This window comes from Lithobates pipiens, unplaced genomic scaffold (genome assembly GCF_037356315.1).
Source record: "Lithobates pipiens isolate NorthernLeopardFrog02 unplaced genomic scaffold, aLitPip1_a1.2 Scaffold_30, whole genome shotgun sequence".
Taxonomy (NCBI): domain Eukaryota; kingdom Metazoa; phylum Chordata; class Amphibia; order Anura; family Ranidae; genus Lithobates; species Lithobates pipiens.
Genome location: NW_027507791.1, coordinates 43914844 through 43930816, shown reverse-complemented (window position 1 = coordinate 43930816; position 15973 = coordinate 43914844). Strand labels below are relative to the sequence as shown.

Here is a 15973-nt window from a genome sequence, read left to right as displayed (position 1 = left end):
CTATGGAACCCCAAAGCACCTGCCTAGGGATATGCCTCCACCCGCTCCCTTCATCTTTGCAACCCCTTTCCACCAAACCACCACGGCTTTTCTCACTGCACCCTCTTCCTTCGGTGTAATCCATTCCACCATTGCAACCCTTTGTCCACCTCTGTACCTCTGGTTCACCATTGTACCCTCTTCTACCGCTGCACTCTCTTCCACCACTGCAACCCTTTGTCCACCTCTGCCCCCGCTTCCACCATTGTATCCTCTTCTACCTCTGCACTCTCTTCCACCATTGCAACCCTTTGTCCACCTCTGCACTCCGGGGACACCAGTGTACCCTCTTCTACCTCTGCACTCTCTTCAACCATTGAAACCCTTTGTCCACCTCAGCACCCGCTTCCACCATTGTACCCTCTACTACCGCTGCACTCTCTTCCACCACTGCAACCCTTTGTCCACCTCTGCCCCCGCTTCCACCATTGTACCCTCTACTACCGCTGCACTCTCTTCCACCATTGCAACCCTTTGTCCACCTCTGCATCCCCTTCCACCACTACAACCCCTTCCAACTCTGCACCTTCTTCCATCACTGCACCCCCTTCCACCATTGTACCCTCCTCTATTTCTGCACTCTCTTCCACCATTGCACCCTTTTTTACCTCTGCACCTCCTTTCACTATTGAAACCTATTCCACTTCCGCACTTCCTTCCACCATTGCACCCTGTTCTACCTCTGGACCCTCTTCTACCTCTGCAATTTCTTTCACCATTGTAACAACTTTTCCACCTCTGCACCCCCTTTCATTATTGCAACTACTTCCATCCCTTCACTCTCATCAAGCTCTGCACCCCCTTTTACCATTGCAATGCAGCCCCTTCGACCTCGGCTCTCCTTTCCACCATTATACCCTCTTCAACCTCTGCACCCCCTTCTTATTATTGAAACTCCTTCCACCGTTGCATCCCTTTGTCTGCCTCTGCACCCCCTTCCATCACTGCACCCTCTTTTACAGCTGCACCCCTTCTGCTATTGCACCCTCTTCTACCTCTGCACCCACCTTTCACTATTGCAACCCCTTTTCATCTCTGAATTCTCTTCCACCACTGCACCCTCTTCTACCTCTACACCCCCTTCTGCCATTGCAGCCCCTTTCCAGCTCTGCATTTCCTTCCACCATCTTTTACCTCTGCACCCCTTCTACCTCTGCACCCGCTTTCATCATTGCACCCCACTTCCCATCATTGCAACCTTTTTCACCATTGTCCCCTCTTCTACCTTTGCATCCCTTCTACCTCTGCACCCCATTTTATCATTGCACCCCCTTCCCATCATTGCAACTCCTTCCACCATTGCAACCCCTTCCAGCTCTGCACTTTCTTCCATAATTGCACCCTCTTCTACATCTGCACTCCCTTCTACCTCTGCACCCCCTTTCACCATAGCACCCCCTTTCCATCATTGCAACCCTTTTCCCCACCTCTGTATCCCATTCCACCATTGAGCCCTCTTTTACATCTGCACCCCCTTCTACCTCTGCACCTCCTTTCACCATTGCAACTCCTTTCACCTCTGCACCCTCTTCTAGTTCAGTACTCCCTTCCCTTCTGCCATTGCAACCCCTTCCAGCTCTGCACTTCCTTCCATAATTGCCCCGTCTTCTACATCTGCACTCCCCTCTACCTCTGCACCCCCCTTCACCATTGCACCCTCTTCTACCTCTGCACCCCTTCTTCCTCTGCCCCCTATTTCACCATTACACCCCCTTCCCATCATTGCAACTCCTTCCACCACCGCAACCCTTTCCCCACCTCTGTATCTGATTTCACCATTGCACCCTCTTTACATCTGCACCCCCTTACACCATTGCACCCTCTTCTACCTCTGCACCCCTTCTTCCTCTGCCCCCTATTTCACCATTACACCCCCTTCCCATCATTGCAACTCCTTCAACCACCGCAACCCTTTCCCCACCTCTGTATCCGATTTCACCATTGCACCCTCTTTACATCTGCACCCCCTTACACCATTGTACCCTCTTTACATCTGCACCCCCTTCCACCTTTGCACCCTCTTTTACCTCCTCTGCCCATCCTTTCACCATTGCAACCCCTTCCACCACTGCGCCCTCTTCTAATTCTGCACCCCCTTCTGCCATTGCAACCCCCTATGCAGCTCTGCACTTCCTTCCATCATCTGTACTCCTTTCCACCTCCGCACCCCCTTTCACCATTGGCAGGATCAACAATTTATTTTTTTGCACTTATTGAACAAAATAATAACAAAATAATTTCAATGATATTTGTATATTTAACAGAGCAAAAGAGAGCAAATAAGAGAAGTTCATAGCTAGAGTTTACTTACACTTGAATCCCCCTCCCCCACCCCAATTCGCACCTCTTCATTAAAAACATACAGTCATTAAACTAATTAATTCCATCCGCGCACTAATTAAGCGACCGCATTTAAATAAAAACAACAACAAAAAATGCTTTTCTCTGAATCCTGCCAATAACTTGCAGGGGAAAAAAAATAAAAAATCGCATGCCTTCGTCAGCACAAAGTATCTGCCCCGAGATGCGAGTTTTTCGGTCACCAATCAGAACATTAATAATATTGCTTACCATCGCAGAGGGGGGGATGGGAGCAGGGGGGGGGGTCTGTGCCGTTGCCGAGTGGGAAGCAGGGCAGGTGCGCACGTTAACACTTGAATCTATTTCTGGCAGCCTTCTTCCTACGCGTACACCTGTTACAAATTAGTTAATTTGTGTAATTACGCTCAGCTGCGTATTAATTCTATCATTTGCTCGTTAAAGTTCACAAGCCGGGGGTTGGCACCTGTGACACTTCGCCGGGCTTTTTTGGCGTGCCAACCTTTGTCACTTTTCAGGGTCACGAGGGTAGGTTTTTGGGTAGGCTTTGTGATCGCGGAAGGTGCTCATTGGCTGATCTTTGAACCGGATGTAGAGTATCTCACAAAAGTCAGTACACCCCTCAAATTTTTGTAAATATTTTCTTCTATCTTTTCATGTGACAACACTGAAGAAATGACACTTGTCTACAATGTAAAGTAGTGAGTGTACAGCTTGTATAACAGTGTCAATTTGCTGTCCCCCTCAAAATAACTCAACACACAGCCATTAATGTCTAAACCGCTGGCAACAAAGGTGTGTACCCCCCTAAGGGAAAATGTCCAAATTGGGCCCATAATGTCAATATTTTGCGTGGCCAACATTATTTTCCTGCCTCATCCCTCTTGGGCATGGAGGTCACCAGAGCTTCACAGGTTGCCACTGGAGTCCTCTTCCCCTCCCCCATGACCACATCACAGAGCTGGTGGATGTTGGAGACCTTGCGCTCCTCCTCCTTCCGTTTGAGGATGTCCCACAGATGATCAGTAGGGTTTAGGTCTGGAGACATGCTTGGCCAGTCCATCACCTTTACCCTCAGCTTCTTTAGCAAGGCAATGGTGGTCTTGGAGGTGTGTTTGGGGTGGATATCATGTTGGAATACTGCCCTGCGGCCCAGTCTCTGAAGGGAGGGGATCATGCTCTGCTTCAGTATGTCACAGTACATGTTGGCATTCATGGTCCCCTCAATGATCTGTAGCCCCCCAGTGCCGGCAGCACTCATGCAGCACCAGACCATGACACTCCCACCACCATGCCTGACTGTAGACAAGACACACTTGTCTTTGTCCTCCTCACCTGGTTGCCCCCACACACGCTTGTCACCATCTGACACCAAATACGTTTATCTTGGTCTCATCAGACCACAGGACATGGTTCCAGTAATCCATGTCCTTAGTCTGCTTGTCTTCAGCAAACAAGGCTTTTTTGTGCATCATCTTTAGAAGAGGCTTCCCTTTGGGACGACAACCATGCAGACCAATTTGATGCAGTGTGCAGCATATGGTCTGAGCACTGACAGGCTGACCACCCCCCTACAACCTCTGCAGCAATGCTGGCAAGACTCATATGTCTATTTCCCAAAGACAACCTCTGGATATGACGCTGATCACGTGACCTCAACTTCTTTGGTGGACCATGGTGAGGCCTGTTCTGAGTGGAACCTGTCCTGTTATAGCGCTGTATGGTCTTGGCCCCCGTGCTGCAGCTCAGTTTCAGGGTCTTGGCAATCTTCTTATAGCCTAGGCCAGTGATGGCGAACCTTGGCACCCCAGATGTTTTGGAACTACATTTCCCATGATGCTTAACCACTCTGCAGAGTGCATGAGCATCATGGGAAATGTAGTTCCAAAACATCAGGGGTGCCGAGGTTTGCCATCACTGGCCTAGGCCATCTTTATGTAGAGCGACAATTCTTTTTAGATCCTCAGAGAGTTCTTTGCCATGAGGTGCCATGTTGAACTTCCAGTGACCAGTATGAGAGTGAGAGCGATAACAACAAATTTAACACACCTGCTCCCCATTCACACCTGAGACCTTGTAACACCAACGAGTCACATGACACCGGGGAGGGAAAATAGCGAATTTGGCCCAGTTTGGACATTTTCCCTTAGGGGGGTACTCACTTTTGTTTTAGACATTAATGGCTGTGTGTCGAGTTATTTTGAGGGGACGGCAAATTTACACTGTTATACAAGCTGTACACTCACTACTTTACATTGTAGACAAGTGTCATTTCTTCAGTGTTGTCACATGAAAAGATAGAAGAAAATATTTACAAAAATGTGAGGGGTGTACTCACTTTTGTGAGATATAATATTCATTCTAATGGTATTTCCTCCATGAAAAAGATGACAACCGATAGCATAGGATATATTGTCATCACCCTTACCATTGGTGCCTGGATTAGCCAACCTTAAAGTGTATGTCAACCCAAAATCTAACTTTCTCTATGTTCAGCATCCTGTCCATCTATTGGAGTTTCTTACATGAAGATCCTGCCAGTAACAGCACTTCCTGTTGCAGGGTGACAACGCTAAGCTGCTGACAATTAGCAGCAGCAGTATGCTGTCAGTATGCACTGTTGGCCATTTGGTTACCTATTAGGTCTACCCAATAGGCAATCCAGCGACCAAATTAAGTTTGGCGACGACTGTATTCAGCATACAAGTTTCATTTCAGTTCTGGCCGGGGTGACGTCAGCTTTTCTTGATTGGAAATGTCACAGGGGGTACAGCATCAGTGTCAATGGCAACCCCTGTAAACCTTAATATTAGCCCTTGTACACACGGTCGGAGATTCCGTCGGAATGTGTCCGATCGGAGCGGTTTGTCGGATATTCCGACTGTGTGTGGTATGCATCAGACTGTTTCCGTCGGAATATCCGTCGGACTAAATTTTCCAACTTGCTGGAAATATTTTCCGACAAACTGGTCCGATCGGACATACTCCGATCATGTGTAGAGAATTCCGATCAGACACAGTGCCACGCATGCTCAGATCAAATTCCTACATCAAAGCTATTGGCTACTAGCCTGAACGTAGTCCCGTCATAATGAAATAACATCATCACGTTCTGAACGATCGGATTTTCCGACAACTTTGTCCGACCGTGTGTATGCAACAGTTTCGGACAAGATCCGACGGACAAAATCCGACGGATTTGGTTGTCGAAATGTCCGACCGTGTGTACAGGGGCTTAGGCATACAAGTTTCATTTCAGTTCTGGCCGGGGTGACGTCAGCTTTTCTTGATTGGAAATGTCACAGGGGGTACAGCATCAGTGTCAACGGCAACCCCTGTAAACCTTATATTACAGTGATGGGCAGGGCAGGACTTAGGGTGATGGGGGTCCCCTGGGCTTGAGTCACTTTCGGGCCCTACCTTCTATACATTATCGTATTTATAGGCGTACAACTCGCGCCGGCGTATAACACGCACCCCAAGTTTAGGAGGGAATTTTAAGGAAAAAAACTTACATTTAAATACCCATCAGTGCAGCCTGGCAGTGTCATTTGCAGCCTGGTCATTGCAGTCTTGAAGTTTAAAAATGGCGCCGTCGAGATACAGAGTCCTGTGTATCTCGGCGGCTTAGGGTCCTCTTGGCGGCTCTCGGGTCCTCTCGCAGTCCCGAGAGGAGCTGAGAGTAGTGTACTCGGCTTACAGTCGCGCCCAGTCCCTGTGTCATGTCGATCATAGGTCAAGACTGGGTGTGACTGTGAGCGGAGCTGAGCCGAGTACAATCGGCTATGTATCTCAGCGGGGCCCCCTATTGAGCAGGGGCCCATGGGCTTGAGCCCAGTCAAGCCCAATGGTAAGTCCTGACCTGGTGATGGGTATGCCAGGTCTGCCGAATAGGCAACCCAATGACCAACTGAAGGCTGAGGAGGACTGTGTTAGGCATACAAGGTTTCAGTACTGGATGGGATATCGTCAACTTTTTTTTGATTGGAAATGCCATGTCAACGCATGGCAACTCCTGTAAATGCTATCTTCACATGCACAGATATTTTCTAGGTATAAAAATGCCTCAACGGTTTCCCTAATGGGCCCCTCTTCCACACCAGGTCCCAAAGCAGCTGTACGGGCTGCTATGGCTTTTTTTTTTTACACCACTTGACTTCAAGCCTGCAGAAGATCGTGTTCAGTCCTTAGTCATAGCTTGATTTGGCTCACCTTAATGTGTACAGTATCTAGCCGCAACTTAGATGGATTGAGGAAGGGTTGAATGCCGGTCACCAAGATGAATGGAGATTGGAATCTTTGCAATGGGACATAGACAGTGATAAAAACCTGGCAGGGGATCCAGCACTCCCTTACTTCACCTAAGAATAAAATAGAGGAAAGTGGTAAGAAATACACTTTAGGGACCTTAGTGCCTGCCATGAGAAAGCTGTTACTATCTTGCCGTTCCTGCTTTTATGGATGATTTAATTAAGACAGAGTTTTAATTTTCCCCTCGCGACTCATGCGATTTGCTTTTTTGACATATGAGCAGGAAACATTTGTTATCATTTGTTAATGGAGAGAGGGAACAATTCTGTCGGCTGGAGTGCTTTTTGAACTGCCGTTTTTCGTTATAAGCATATGCTCAAAATGCTCCGTGCAAGGGCCTAACTATAGCCATAGCGGTGATATAGGCTAGCGGTTTGGCTATGGGGCCTCATCAAACATACTTATGGCCCTGGGCCGCTGGTTGAAGAAAAGTAAAGAAATGTGGTAAGACCAGGTCTTTTCTCCAGTTTCTAAAGGTGGACCTCTTTAGATTTTTAAATTAACCTCTTAAGTGCTCGGTTAACAGCAGACTCTGCAGCTGGAAGGGTTACTAGTATTCCAGTAGACTAGTTTCCTAAATCAGCTATTTGCAGTCATTTGTGGTTTGTGCCCGTAATATATTAGAGATGTTTTAGGCAGAAATTAGAAAACTTGATGACCCAATCTTATGCCGCGTACACACGATCGGAAATTCCGGCTAGAAAAAGACGGATGAGAGCTTTTCATCGGAAAATGCGACCGTGTGTGTGCGCTCCATCGGAATTTTGCTGTCTGAATTTCCGCCAGCCAAAAACTGATAGCATGTTCTCAATTTTCCCGACGGAAAAACTTTCTATCGGAAATTCCGATCGTGTGTATGCAATTTCCGACACGCCAAAAATCACGCATGCTCAGATTCAACTACGAGACGGAAGCTTTTGGCTACTGGCTATTGAACTTCCTTTTTCTAGTCCCGTCGTACGTGTTGTAAGTCACCGCGTTCTAAACGATCGGAATTTGGTGTGATCGTGTGTAGGCAAGACAGCTTGAGCGGAATTCCGTCGGGAAAACCATCAGAGCTTTTTCCGATTGAGAATTCCGATCGTGTGTACGCAGCATAAGACCAGGTGCCTCTGTCACTTGGATCACCAAGGTTTTTTTTTTTTTTTACACCTCCTCCTACCCTACCAGTACAGTACCTGCCTTTAGAGAACCCTTAGTCCTTGTACACACGGTCGGAGATTCAGACGGAATGTGTCCGATCGGACCGTTTTGTCGGATATTCCGACTGTGTGTGGTCTCCATCGGACTGTATCCGACGGACCAAGTTTTCCAACTTGTTGGTAAAATTTTCCGAAAAAAATACTCTGATCGGACATACTCCGATCATGTGTAGAGAATTCCGATCGGACAAAGTGCCACGCATGCTCAGATCAAATTCCTACATCAAAGCTATTGGCTACTAGCCTGAACGTAGTCCCGTCGTAATGAAATAACGTCATCACGTTCTGAACGATCAGATTTTACGACAACTTCGTCCGACCGTGTGTATACAACAGTTTCGGACAAAATCCGTCAGACAAAATCCGACGGATTTGGTTGTCGGAATGTCCGACCGTGTGTACAAGGGCTAAGAGGATGCAGAATTGGACCCCCGTAGCATTAAGAGTGACCAATTTCTCTCCACGTGGAGATGGGGTCTTTTCTCCGCCTACAGAAGGTTGCATTCTTCTACTCGCTTGGGTCACCGCAAGCTCCACTCCTCTCCAAAAAAAATTTGTTGAGTTAATAACTTTATTTCTAGATACCCAATACACCATGGGGCCTTTTTTTTTTTTTTGGTGGATACCATGGTCCTTTCTGTTGGATCTTACTGGCCTTTTGGTCTGACCCTTTGAACCTCTGAGGACCACCATCACTTGAATCCCTAAATGTTGTTGGGTTTCTGGTATTCATTTTTCTGTGAACAATTTAGGCATCAAGAACAAACTATTTCACTCAGTCTGGAGACAGGGGTCTTTTCTCTATCTATATAAGGTTGCATGGCTCTACCTACTTGGGTCACCACAAACTTACCAGATGTAAGTCATTCTTTCTTTCTTCTCTAATATTTTTTTTGAGTTAGATACCTACTACACTATATGGGCTTTCCTGCCTCTACCCATTTTCCTTCCATAAGGTTGCATGGCTCTAAGACGGGGTCTTTTCTCTATCTATATAAGGTTCTACCTACTTGGCTCTACCTACTTGGCTCTACCTACTTGGGTCACCACAACCTTACCAGATGTAACTCATTCTTTCTTTCTTCTCTAATATTTTTTTTGAGTTAGATACCTACTACACTATATGGGCTTTCCTGCCTCTACCCATTTTCCTTCCATAAGGTTGCATGGCTCTAAGACTGGGTCTTTTCTCTATCTATATAAGGTTCTACCTACTTGGCTCTACCTACTTGGCTCTACCTACTTGGCTCTACCTACTTGGGTCACCACAACCTTACCAGATGTAACTCATTCTTTCTTTCTTCTCTAATATTTTTTTTGAGTTAGATACCTACTACACTATATGGGCTTTCCTGCCTCTACCCATTTTCCTTCCATAAGGTTGCATGGCTCTAAGACGGGGTCTTTTCTCTATCTATATAAGGTTCTACCTACTTGGCTTTACCTACTTGGCTCTACCTACTTGGGTCACCACAACCTTACCAGATGTAACTCATTATTTCTTTCTTCTCTAATATTTTTTTTTAGTTAGATACCTACCACACTATAAGGGCTTTCCTGCCTCTCCCCATTTTTCTTCCAGTGGATACCTCAGATCTTTCTTTTTGGTCTTCAACTGATCTTTCCAGTGGGTCCTTTGAGATCTTATTTCGCTCAGTCTGGAGACGGGGTCTTTTCTCTATCTATATAAGGTTGCATGGCTCTACCTACTTGGGTCAGCACAACCTTACCAGATGTAACTCATTCTTTCTTTCTTCTCTAATATTTGTTTTTGAGTTAGATACCTACCACACTATAAGGGCTTTTCTACCTCTACCCATTTTTCTTCTATAAGGTTGCATGGCTCTACCTACTTGGGTCACCACAACCTTACCAGATGTAACTCATTCTTTCTTTCTTCTCTAAGCCCCTGTACACACGGTCGGAGATTTCGACAACCAAATCTGTCGGATTTTGTCCGTCGGATCTTGTCCGAAAACTGTTACATACACACGGTCGGACTAAGTTGTCGAAAAATCCGATCGTTCAGAACGTGATGACGTAATTTCGTTATGATGGGACTACATTCAGGCTAGTAGCCAATAGCTTTGATGTAGGAATTTGATCTGAGCATGCGTGGCACTTGGTCCGATCAAAATTCTCTACACATGATCGGAGTATGTCCGATCGGCCCAGTTGGTCGGGAAATATTTCCAACATGTTGGAAAATTGGGTGCGACGGATATTCCGAGGGAATCAGTCCGATGCATACCACACACACAGTCGGATTATCCGACAACACGGTCCGATAGGACACATTCCGACGGATTCTCCGACCGTGTGTACAAGGGCTAATATTTTTTTGAGTTAGATACCTACTATACTATATGGGCTTTCCTGCCTCTCCCCATTTTTCTTCCATAAGGTTGCATGGCTCTAACTACTTGGGTCACCACAACCTTACCAGATGTAACTCATTCTTTCTTTCTTCTCTAATATTTTTTTTTTGAGTTAGATACCTACCACACTATAAGGGCTTTCCTGCCTCTCCCCATTTTTCTTCCAGTGGATACCTCAGACCTTTCTTTTTGGTCTTCAACTGATCTTTCCAGTGGGTCCTTTGAGATCTTGAGGATTACAACAGCTGAATCCCTAGTGTTGTTAGGCTTCTGGATTTTTTTTTTTAACAGTTTGGGCAGCACAGGTCACATAGCCTGTAGCTTTAATAGTGCTGTTGTAACAGTTAGGATTGTATTCTCTATCCACCTCTAGTCTTTAAACAACCCTTGCATTGTCCTCCTTTGCCCTGGTAGACCAGAACTAACATACCCCAGAGGTCTTGCACAGCTTTCAAAGGGTCTTTATAGAAAAGACAAGGCTACGTTAACAGAACACAACACATCAAATCTTGCTTTTATCTTCTGCCCTGACTCCGAGACAATTGGCCATCACCAAGGCGAAGCCATCAACGCTTTCACAAAACTGCACTTATTTCAAAACAATTTGCAGTTTCCCTCCGATAACTCTCTCTGCCTCTTCCCTCCGCTCTCGCTCTTCCTTCCTAAGTCTGTCCAGATATTGGGAACTCCTTCGTTCCCACAGGAATCATTATCTCAGTCCATAGCTTCCTGTCCTGCTTGGCTTTACGGGCAACACCCTGACTCAAATCTGCTCCTGCCGCGCGTGCTGTGGTACTGATAGGAAAAAGAGCATTAGGAAGGGCACAGCATGTCATACTAGGTTCTTGGAAGTTGTGATAAGACAATTCGTTTAGGAATATGATGAATAACAGCATTTTGTTTGTGACTGTTTTCCTCAAATCTACGCGCTTTGCATAACCAAGGCTGTTTTTTTCCAAATTTAAAATACAAGAGAACTGAAAATCTTTCAAATCCTGGTATGTGGGAGGAATAGTGCCCCATCATTGGTGTCAGTGGGAGGAATAGAGCCCCATCATTGGTGTCAGTGGGAGGAATAGTGCCCCATCATTGGTGTCAGTGGGAGGAATAGTGTCCCATCATTGGTGTCAGTGGGAGGAATAGTGTCCCATCATTGGTGTCAGTGGGAGGAATAGTGCCCCATCATTGGTGTCAGTGGGAGGAATAGTGCCCCATCATTGATGTCAGTGGGAGGAATAGTGTCCCATCATTGGTGTCAGTGGGAGGAATAGTGCCCCATCATTGGTGTCAGTGGGGGGAATAGTGCCCCATCATTGGTGTCAGTGTGAGGAATAGAGCCCCATCATTGGTATCAGTGGAAGGAATAGTGCCCCATTATTGGTGTCAGTGGGAGGAATAGTGCCCCATCATTGGTGTCAGTGGGAGGAATAGTGCCCCATCATTGGTGTCAGTGGGAGGAATAGTGCCCCATCAATGGTGTCAGTGGGAGGAATAGTGCCCCATCATTGGTATCAGTAGAAGGAATAGTGTCCCATCATTGGTGTCAGTGGGAGGAGTAGTGTCCCATCATTGGTAGCAGTGGGAGGAATAGTGCCCCATCATTGGTGTCAGTGGGAGGAATAGGTAGGGCAAATGCACAGGCTGATGCACAGGGTGTGGCATCAAGATAGGCACACTACTGGTTCTATTTATAAAACATTTGCTGTGTGAATGTCTCTAAAATGTCACAAATAACCCCTGTAAATTGTCTAAGCCCTTGTACACGCGGTCGGACATTCCGACGGAAAACGTCTGATCGGACCGTGTTGTCAGATAATCCGACCGTGTGTGGGCTCCATCGGACTGTTTCCGTCGGAATATCCGACGGACAAAGTTTTAGAGCTGGGCTATAAAACTTTCCGACAACATGATCCGATCGGACTTTGTCCGATTGTGTGTAGAGAATTCCGATTGGACAAAGTGCCACGCATGCTCAGATCAAATTCCTAGACCGAAGCCATTGGCTACTAGCCTGAACGTAGTCCCGTCGTAACTAAATAACGGCGTCACGTTATGTACGATCTGATTTTCCAACAACTTTGTCCGACCGTGTGTATGCAACACAAGTTTCGGACAAAATCCGTCGGACAAAATCCAACGGATTTTCTTGTCGGAATGTCCGACCGTGTGTACAAGGGCTTAGATGTTTATTTCCTATAATAGTCAGTTCCATCTAGTGGCCATCATGTGGTATTTTTCTAGTTGGGGTATTGCAAGAAAAAGGCTAAATCGTGGCCTCTAGATGGCCTACACGCACTAGATTGTCTACTTATTTAGTGGCCATAATGTGTCGTTTTTTTCTGAAATACCCCAGGCAGAAATTGGGTGATTTTTAAGGCTGAAATGGCCTTCTTATAGGCTCTGGATATAAGAGGGAAGGGGTTAAATAACAAAACAAAACAAAAAAAAGAGCAGATCTTATTTCTCTATTTTAAACAAATGTTACAAACAGCAAACCAGTGTGTGGAATGGTGATTTCATGGTGAAATGAATTTTTCCAAAAGCATTCGTCACTCCATTCTAATTCAAGATGTGTGCAAGGTATTCCTAAAAAATGTGTATTGCTTGGCAAGGTGCAGGGCAACGCAGTTGCTCGGTGGTTAGCAGTTTTGCCTTGCAGTCCTGGCTTTAGGGACTGCACCACCTGCATGTAGTGTGTATGTTCTTGTTGTGTTTATGTGAATTTCCTCCAGGTAATCCCATTTCCTCCCACAATCCAAAAACTAAAATTTGCCTGACTTCTGACCAAATTGGCCCTAGTTTGTTTAGGGGCATGGTAAGGACACACAGAGAGATATCAGTCTTGCATAAATGTTCCATGTTTTTTTGCTTAGTGGCGGTCGTACTTTATTTGTAGCTCCTTCCACAATTCGGGTCTGAAGGTCAACTAAGTCTGGCCATAGATAGTCTACATATGCTGAAGATTCAGCAAATTGAAAAAAAAAGGCCTTCAAATGTTCAGAAAATTGAATACAATGATCTAGGCCAACCTTTCTCAACCAGGGTCTGTGGGATCCTTAAGGTTCCTTCAATGGGTTCCTGACCACCAATGTAAAGACCATTCTTCCCACTGATCCCCAATGTAGGAAGCATTCTGCCTACAAACCTCCAATGTAAGGAGCATTCTTCCCATTTGCCACCAATGTAAGGAGCGTTCTTCCCATTGACCATCAACGTAAGGAACATTCTTCCAACTGACCACGAGTGAAAGTGCCATTCTTCCCACTGACAATCAATTTAAGGAACATTCTACTCACTGACAACCAATGCAAGGGACATTCTTTACACGTACCACCATTGTAAGGAGAATTTTTCACTTTGACCTCCAATGTAAGGAAAATTCTATCCACTGACCACCAATGTAGGGAACATTCTGCCCACTTATCACCAAAGTAGGAGCATTTTTCTCACTGACCACCAGTGTGAGGCACATTCTACTCACTGACTACCAATGTAAGGAGCATTCTTCCCATGGAACACCAATGTGAAGAGAGTTCTTCTCAGTGACTACTAATTTAGCGAGCATTCTTCCAACTAACCCCCAATGGAAGGAAGATTCTTCACATGTGCTACCAGTTTGAGGAGCATTCTTCCCACTGATCACCAATGTAAGGAATATTCTTCCCACTGATCACCAATGTAAGGAACATTCTTGCCACTGACCACCAATGTAAGGAACATTCTTCTCACTGATCACCAATGTAAGGAACATTCTTCTCACTGATCACCAATGTAAGGAACATTCTTCCCACTGATCACCAATGTAAGGAATATTCTTCCCACTGATCACCAATGTAAGGAACATTCTTCTCACTGATCACCAATGTAAGGAACATTCTTCCCACTGATCACCAATGTAAGGAACATTCTTCCCACTGATCACCAATGTAAGGAATATTCTTCCCACTGATCACCAATGTAAGAACATTCTTCCCACTAACCACCAATGTAAGGAACATTCTTCCCACTGGCCACAAATGTAAGGGACATGCTTCCCATTGACCACCAATGTAAGGAGCATTCTTCTCACTGACCACCAATGTAAGGAACATTCTTCCCACTGATCACCAATGTAAGGAATATTCTTCCCACTGATCACCAATGTAAGGGACATTCTTCTCACTGATCACCAATGTAAGGAACATTCTTCTCACTGATCACCAATGTAAGGAACATTCTTCCCACTGGCCACAAATGTAAGGGACATGCTTCCCATTGACCACCAATGTAAGGAGCATTCTTCTCACTGACCACCAATGTAAGGAACATTCTTCCCACTGATCACCAATGTAAGGGACATTCTTCCCACTGATCACCAATGTAAGGGACATTCTTCTCACTGATCACCAATGTAAGGAACATTCTTCTCACTGATCACCAATGTAAGGAACATTCTTCTCACTGATCACCAATGTAAGGAACATTCTTCTCACTGATCACCAATGTAAGGAACATTCTTCCCACTGATCACCAATGTAAGGAACATTCTTCTCACTGATCACCAATGTAAGGAACATTCTTCCCACTGATCACCAATGTAAGGAACATTCTTCCCACTGATCACCAATGTAAGGAACATTCTTCTCACTGATCACCAATGTAAGGAACATTCTTCTCACTGATCACCAATGTAAGGAACATTCTTCTCACTGATCACCAATGTAAGGAACATTCTTCTCACTGATCACCAATGTAAGGAACATTCTTCCCACTGATCACCAATGTAAGGAACATTCTTCTCACTGATCACCAATGTAAGGAACATTCTTCCCACTGATCACCAATGTAAGGAACATTCTTCCCACTGATCACCAATGTAAGGAACATTCTTCTCACTGATCACCAATGTAAGAACATTCTTCTCACTGATCACCAATGTAAGGAACATTCTTCTCACTGATCACCAATGTAAGGAACATTCTTCTCACTGATCACCAATGTAAGAACATTCTTCTCACTGATCACCAATGTAAGGAACATTCTTCTCACTGATCACCAATGTAAGGAACATTCTTCCCACTGATCACCAATGTAAGGAACATGCTTCCCATTGACCACCAATGTAAGGGACATTCTTCCCACTGATCACCAATGTAAGGAGCATTCTTCTCACTGATCACCAATGTAAGGAACATTCTTCTCACTGATCACCAATGTAAGGAACATTCTTCCCACTGATCACCAATGTAAGGAACATGCTTCCCATTGACCACCAATGTAAGGAGCATTCTTCCTACTGACCACCAATGTAAGGAGCATTCTTTCTACTGACCACCATGTTAATAGTTTCCCTGAGGCCTGAAAATTCTTCTGCGTTAAAAAGTTTGAGAAAGGCTGCTCTAGGTAGACCATGGATAGAAATGAGTTAGCAACTGAAATTATTTCCTGACTTGTTTGAAAATCATTTACTGAGAAACGTTGTTTCCAGGAAATCAATACAATGTATTGTTTAGCGCGCAGAGCAATTAAAACCAAACTGCTGATCTTCTAAGCGCAGATGACTGATCAGCCCAAAATCCTACAAGTGGCACAAAATGGTCTTAAAATAAATGACTATCATTCCTTCCCTTACAATCATTTCGATAAAGAAAATTAAACTTTCACAGAACCTTTACTGAACCTTCTAAAAGACTGCCAACAAGAGGCTAAATCTTTTAATGGCAAGAGTTCAAAATTGCCCATGTA

General features: G+C 45.2%; 1 protein-coding gene across 3 annotated transcripts in view; it reads right to left on the bottom strand.

Annotated features, from left to right (window-relative positions):
* SEMA6C (semaphorin 6C) overlaps window positions 1–15973 on the bottom strand; it is a 330011-nt gene that overhangs the window by 165692 nt on the left and 148346 nt on the right. For 2 of the 3 annotated variants that reach the window (XM_077464107.1, XM_077464109.1), the window contains exon 3: window positions 6571–6719. The exons of the other annotated variant lie outside the window; for it this stretch is intronic. The gene's annotated coding sequence lies outside the window, so the exon portion shown is untranslated. The remainder of the gene's footprint in view (window positions 1–6570; window positions 6720–15973) is intronic. 3 annotated transcript variants of the gene reach the window in all.